Here is a 7,345-nt window from a genome sequence, read left to right as displayed (position 1 = left end):
TTACTATCGACAATGGATGTTGTTTTGTAGATAATTTAAAATCACATCAAAAAATATAAATTTTATTAAAATCGGATATATATTTTTGAAGTTATGAATTTTTTTGTGGTTTATTTTTAAATTGGAGAGAGAAAGTACAAAAAAAAAAAGAAAAAACCCATAAATATAAAGGACATAGTTGTCTAGGATTATTGATGTCAATTTCATCCATACCTAATTCTTACCTGTCCATTAGAATCATGATTTAAGAATATTTGGACAATTGACCCATTTTTCGTTTTAAATATTAGGTACGTAGAGGAGTAACAATATTTTAAAAGATGTCCATCCGTATAAATGCAATTTTGTTGCATTTTTTTTTACAACTTGGATACTCCTTTTTTTGGAGGCCGAAAGTGACTCTACTTACGCAATCCATCTATGTACGAAAAGCGAAAACAACCCTTGGTACCCGAAGAATCTGGTGCAAGACATACATTTTTTGGCACAATTTTTTGAAGATATTTTGTTTACTCATAGGTATAGGGAAGCTAATAATGTTGTCGATATTTTGGCTAAACATGCGGCTAATCGCGATGTAGATGAAGTATGGATTCATGTTCATCAACCACCAGCTTTCATTACCTTAGATATTTTGGCTGATGTACAGGGGAGGGCTTATCCCCGTCTTGTTAAGCCCTAATTTGTGATAATGCATGCTTATTGTCAAAAAAAAAATAACATAAAATTGGTTAAAAAGATCAAAATCAAGAATTCTTGGGTGAAAATGACTTGTACATTTTGATACTGTTTAAATGGACAGAAATTAAAAAGATACTGTTCAAATGGACAAAAATACAAAAATAGTCAGGATATAACCAGTTTCATCCTACCCATTTTCAAATACTTTTTCTTATTTTTAATTTACATGAGGATGCATCCAGTTTCATCCTTGTTATTGTTTAAGTTTAAGCCAGGATGAATCCAGTTTCATCGTTGCTAATTTTTTTTGTCAATTTCACCCATACTAATTTTTTACTCGTCCATTTGAACCATGTTTTAAATTTTTTTGGACAAATAACCCATTTTCCCAAAAAACAAATAAAAAAAAACAAACGCAGAACACCACCAAAATGACTCATCGAGCATAGCAGTAGACCCCATGGTCCGCATGGCCCCTCCTCCCTCGGGACGTAGCAGCATTGCTCAGAATGTTCTGCTTGACGTCGCACCACCAAATACACGTTCCCCAGGAAAGAGAGAGAGAGAGGAAGAAGCGAACCCTGAATATACCAAAAAGTAGCTTAAAGCTGCAATCTCAGTATACTGACCGGGACGTCTCACAGGTCCAGTTCGAGTTTTCTTTCTCTTTTCTCCGGGGAAAGAAGAAACGGAGGAGGAGAAGAAGTAGACGAAGCAGGAGCAGGTGTGTTTTCTTTCTCTATTATTCTTCGTTTGGTGTATAATCTAGTTAGATTTTGATGTGTGTCTTGTTCTTTTGATTTCTTACTGTAGTTTATGTGTTATTAATGGCGAAGATACTTTAAATAAGTGAGGTTTTGTTGATTAAATTCCTTCCTGCTACTGCTGTAAGAAGTAATAATGTAATTTTTCTGGATGTTTTTACATAATTTTCTGTATTGATTACTATGTTGAGGATTAATAATGGCGAAGATGTTCTAAGTGAAGTTTTGTTGATCCTGTATTTCTTAATAATCTTAGAATTCTGATTTTGTTTAAGTCTTAGGTTTCTGAATGTGTCTCTACTTAATTCAGTTCTCACTTGTCATTATTACTCCGATTTCATTCATTGTTATGTTGATTTTTAGGGAATGTGTATTAAAGCCCTCTTCCTCTTGTTTTTCTCAGTGGAAATTTAGGAAACCGCCAATATTCATGATCAATTGAAGCTGAATTAAACTCGTAATTGGTGAAGATGAAGTTTGGAAAGGAGTATTTGTCACAAATGTTGCCTGAGTGGAAGGAGGCTTACTTAGACTACAGATATCTCAAAACATTGTTGAAAGACATACTCAAGTTCAAACGCAAGGAGGAGGAAGGAAGAACACAACAGAAATCGTTAGTTCGAGATTTGACATTGTACAGGTCCTTCAGTGGGTTACACAAATGAAATAGTCACGATTTCAAAGCTGGAGGAGGAGATATTGAAGATCAATTTATAGTGGTGAAACAAGTGAAAGGAGCAAACTCAAATGTCAAATACGAGACCAAGTTCATTATACCCTCCGAAGATGCAACTGAGCAAGAAGTAGTTTTCTTCGATACCCTTGATTACGAATTCAATAAGGTTGATAAGTTCTACAAGGACAAGGTTGAAGAGGTTATGAACGAAGTCCCACTGCTTAACAAACAAATGGATGCGCTTGTTGCTTTACGGATTAAAGTCGAAAATCCAAATCTTGATGTCTGGTGTAGTGAGAGAGCTCGTGGATGATGTTGCTAGCTTGGCTACTTCAACTCTTTCTAACCCAAGCACCCCAAGAATGCCAAGTAAGTTTCTGTACCATGTATAGAATTGATGCGACTCCTTTACCGCAGTAAGGATGTACAATTATGGAATCTATTACTTGGCTATCTGCAATTATTTGTAATATTATTGCTACTAGCTAGTTGCAAAGTTAAACATTCGTATAATTCTAAAATTGCAGGAAAAGAGCAAATGTTTGTGATACAAGAAACGGGGATAGCAGACGAAGAAGAATCTGAGGACTCTAATAGAGGTGTGGATGTTGATAAAAGTAATGGTGGCAATAACTACTTTAAACCAGCTCCCCTGGAAATTCTTGAACATGTTAAAATCAACAATGAACCAGAAACTCCAAGGTCAACTATAAAAGCCATGCTTCTCAAGGATAAGAAAGATAAGAAGTTGCAATTTAACAGGAAGCAGTTGAAAAAGGCTGAAGAGCAGCTAAAGCAGGTTTTTATTGAATTCCACTGGAAGCTTCGCCAACTAAAACGCTATAGGTACATAACAAGCAATAAATTGGCTTCCGGAATTTTTTCTTTATATAACTTTATGTTACTTTAACATATTATTTTTACTGCTTGATGCACCAGCTTTATGAATCTGTTGGCACTGTCGAAAGTGATGAAGAAATATGACAAGGTCAGTACCTTTGATCATATCAACGCTTTCAAAGGATTTTTACTGTCTTGATAAGGCTTGTGTTTTACTTCTAATATTGCCTGCTTTCCCTGTATACTAAATAAATTTGACTAGATTTTGATGAAGGATATGTTTGTATTTGTGTTGCTTCAAATTGATGTAGATTACGTTGAGGGGTGCATCAAAATCATACCTACGGGCAGTGGATAACTCTTACATTAGCAGCTCTGATGAGGTTCGTTTAAATGTGCTCATTAATCGACGATAAGCAATTTGGCCAGTCTTATTATTGCTTTATCAAGGAAATCCCTCTCAAAAATGGGAAATCTTCTAAATACAAAAAATTTAAGCTCAAATTTCTATGTTAGAATTATTTTCTGTGCTGCATATGTTTACCAAATTTCATCTTTACTTTTATCTGGAAACATACGCTTTAAGTTTTGCACTCATGTTGTATTCAATGTGACTGTTACAACTTACTTTAATACGTGAAGAATGCATAAAGATTGCTTCATTCTCTGTTTATCGGGTCTTCTTATATATGCTCATGGGTGCAGTTCGTATCACACGTCACCTTGACAACTCTAAGCTTTGTCCCATTTGATTTAGCTGTTCGACAACTCTCAGTTATGTATGGTTTAAAACTGTCATAAATTCAGTTCGCTTTTAGGGCCATTAATTTGGAAGTTTTGTGTGTAATGATTTTGTGTGCAGTATCTTATGTGCTAGTGTCACTTCACAGATTTCTACTATCTTGGAGAGGGTGGAGGCCACCTTTGTCAAGCACTTCTGTAACTCAAACCGCAGAAAAGGCATGAAATCATTGAGGCCAACAGCGAAAAGAGGAAAGCACAAAACAACATTTTTATTAGGTAACTCGAACCTGTTCACCATGAATTAAGCTTTCACAAATGCGTTGATTTTAGTTTCACTTCGGTCTCTTTAATTAGGATGAAGTAAACAATATTGTTTTATTTCTGTGTTAACTAATGCACTTTTTTATTCAGGATATTTTGCTGGCTGTACAACAGCTCTGTTGGTGGCTCTTGTGTTGGTTATAAATGCGAGGAAGCTTGTGAAGACATCAATGACTTTTATCTCTCTTTCTCTCCAATTATTTTAAGTATTCAGTTTAGTCTGTATTGTCGCTTACTGTATAAGCACATTTCCTTGTTTTAATGAATTTGTTGTATCATTTTATTTCAGTTTATTTGCATATATCATCCTGCTTATGCTCATGTATGCTGTAAACATATACTTTTGGAGATGTTACCGAGTCAACTATCCGTTTATATTCGGTTTCAAGCAAGGGACTGAGTTAGGATACAGGGAAGTCTTTCTCCTCAGTGCTGGTCTGACATTACTTTCACTAGCTGGTGTCCTTACAAATCTGGACATGGAGATGGATCCAGGCACTCAAAGATATCAAACAGTCACCGAGTTAGTTCCTCTGGGATTAGTTACTGTAAGATTTTGAAAGCAGAAGACTCTCTCTTAAAGCAAGAACTAGGAATTTGCAATACATGATATAACCAATCTTTGTGTTTCTTTTGCAGCTCGTATTTGCCATAGCATTTTGCCCCTTCAACATTATATATCGTTCTGGGCGATTTTTCTTTATCAAATCAATATGGCGCTGTATTTGTGCTCCTTTTTACAAGGTACATAATTCATTAAAACAAAAACTGCAGATTAAACAGATAGCTGAGATTATTTTATGGCTTTAACCTTTTGCATTCACAGGTTACGCTCATTGACTTTTTCTTGGCAGATCAACTTACTAGCCAGGTATTTATCATGCACATCTTTGTTGTTTGATTACAAAATAACATAATATTGCATTTCCTTCACAAAAATTAACTGGTGTGTAACAATTACATTTCAGGTCCATGCCTTCAGGAGTCTTGAGTTCTATATTTGCTACTATGTACAGGGAGACCTTAGAAAGATTCATAACAGTTGCCGCCAGAGTGCCGTCTACAATTCTTTCTATTTCATTGTAGCAGTTCTCCCATACTGGTCTCGGTTGCTCCAGGTATTACCATGATCTCATCTTGTGCTGTACTTTTTTTGACATATATTCAAGTGTATTCTTAATTGAAATTTAGGCTAAAGGGACCATATGGAAGTCTATTATAGTTTCAAAGGCATGCATTTTGACTGTTAGCCTAAATGACCACCACATTGGCACCAAACCTTTTAAATATCTGTTTCAGAAAAACAAGTTTTTAGGGGCTTGTCGCAATTCCAACTGTTCGTCTATCTTTAGTTTGAAAACAGAAGTAACAAAACCATACTGTACTATGATGTGAACTCAGTTTTGCATGGATTTTTATGGCGCAAACCTTACAAAACTATGTTGCTTGCTTTCACATCAATCTTGTGTCTCTCTACGTGCATTTTTTGGGTTCAACCCCAGGTCCCTGTCAAACTATTAACCCTGTTAGTATTTGATTTTGTGATAGTGTCTCCGTCGGTGGGTTGAAGAGAAAGATGTGTCTCAGGTATACAACGGTCTAAAATACCTCTTGACAATAATTGCAGTCCTAACGAGGACAGGGTTCGATTTAGAGAAGGGAAGAAGTTGGAGAGCAGTAGCTATAATTAGCTCTGCCATTGCTGCAATCATGAGTACTTATTGGGACATCGTCAAAGATTGGGGGCTTCTTCAACGGCATTCAAAGAACCCTTGGTTGAGAGACAAACTTCTCATATAACACACTAGCATCTACTTCATAGCCATGGTATGTATATCATAATCCTATCATTAATTAAGACACGAGTCACACGACATTGTATCATCTTATTAAGTTCAAGATTCTTAAACTTGTAGAATTTTCTTCATTATAATGCAGGTGCTTGATGTTATTCTAAGACTTGCCTGGCTGCAATCTGTTGTAAACTTCCATGTGACATTCTTGCATCGAACAGCCAACCACCATAGTAGCATGTCTAGAGATTCTCCGCCGAGGGATGTGGAATTTCTTCAGGTATGTTGCCACGTAACACTGAACCATGGAATGCAAATATGGGTTGGGTGGTCAAATTATGAGATTATTTGACATGGCGTGAGGACTGACCTGACAAAATGTTGCATATAAATAGCATCTTACTTGGTATGTGAGTTACTAGATTAGCATTTCACCAAGCCGCTAACTGGGTACTGTGGCTGAATCAGGTTGGAGAATGAGCACTTAAACAATGTCGGGAAGTTCCGCGCATTCAAGCCAGTCCCCCTCCCTTTTAGTTACTATGACGAAGATAGTAGCAAGGATGACTAGAAAATTAACAGATGAAGCTTTACAACACTTGAAAGGCCTAGGACACAACCGAATGATACCCCCAGCTTTTCACATTTTAGGGGACTTGTATATCAGTCATCGAGCAACCTGAGGTTGGTATCTTTCCACCCATCGAACCCTGTATTACAAGATACTACCAACTACCAAGCTTATTTAGCCAATGCAGCTGAAAGACTCCAAAGTCAGGGTCTTCAATACTGGAGCTGGCCCGTTTCAACGTATTTTGGATCAAATATTAGCCTGTGCACGGAAAGAGAAATTACTTCCAGAAGTTAACAAACGTGAACCAATTTTTTACCCCACTGGAAATCGTAAGTATAAGAAGCTGTTCTATTGAAATCATTAATTTCTGGCTACTCCGAGAATATAAGATGCATGTATTGGCATTACCCTGCGGTGAATGGCGAAGTTATCACTATTTACCTGCCAAGCAGTGAAGAATATCAACACACTGTGAGAAGGAACCAACAAACTGTATTAGCAGAAATGTATTTTTTGGGTTTAACTGATAAATTGATAACAAGTTCATGGTCGACATCTGGATATTTGGTGCAAAGTCACGGTGCAGACACTGTGCAGACATGACCTTGTTAATGGTATTGTACGTAAGATGTTCTTTAAGAAAGAGAGAATGCAGCAAGTGTTTGTATCTATACACTATTTCGTGCTGAGCCACAGCCTCCAGGAGTCTCAGCTACTACCAATGACCACCACTAATTAACCGATCAGATAGCATATCAAATACCCATTCTTTAAAGGAGTGATCCATCAGCAGCACCCAATACATACTCCAAGCAGCAATGAAAGAGTGTTAAAAACTAAAAACTAATTACGCAGCCCCTTATCAATTGGTGGTACGTGGGTAAAACATGTTATTCTCACCGGCTTATTTTTGCTTCCGAAGATACAGCTGGTCATACAGCGAAGAACCCGC

The 7,345-nt window shown here is 36.7% G+C and overlaps 1 pseudogene; it reads left to right on the top strand.

Moving 5' to 3' along the window:
- Positions 1-1,226: 1,226 nt before the first annotated feature.
- Positions 1,227-7,064, top strand: LOC113331521 (annotated as a pseudogene).
- The last annotated feature ends 281 nt before the right edge of the window (positions 7,065-7,345 follow it).

The sequence above is a fragment of the Papaver somniferum genome, unplaced genomic scaffold (assembly GCF_003573695.1).
Source record: "Papaver somniferum cultivar HN1 unplaced genomic scaffold, ASM357369v1 unplaced-scaffold_125, whole genome shotgun sequence".
In the NCBI taxonomy this organism is placed as follows: domain Eukaryota; kingdom Viridiplantae; phylum Streptophyta; class Magnoliopsida; order Ranunculales; family Papaveraceae; genus Papaver; species Papaver somniferum.
This window is presented reverse-complemented; position numbering and strand designations above follow the sequence as displayed.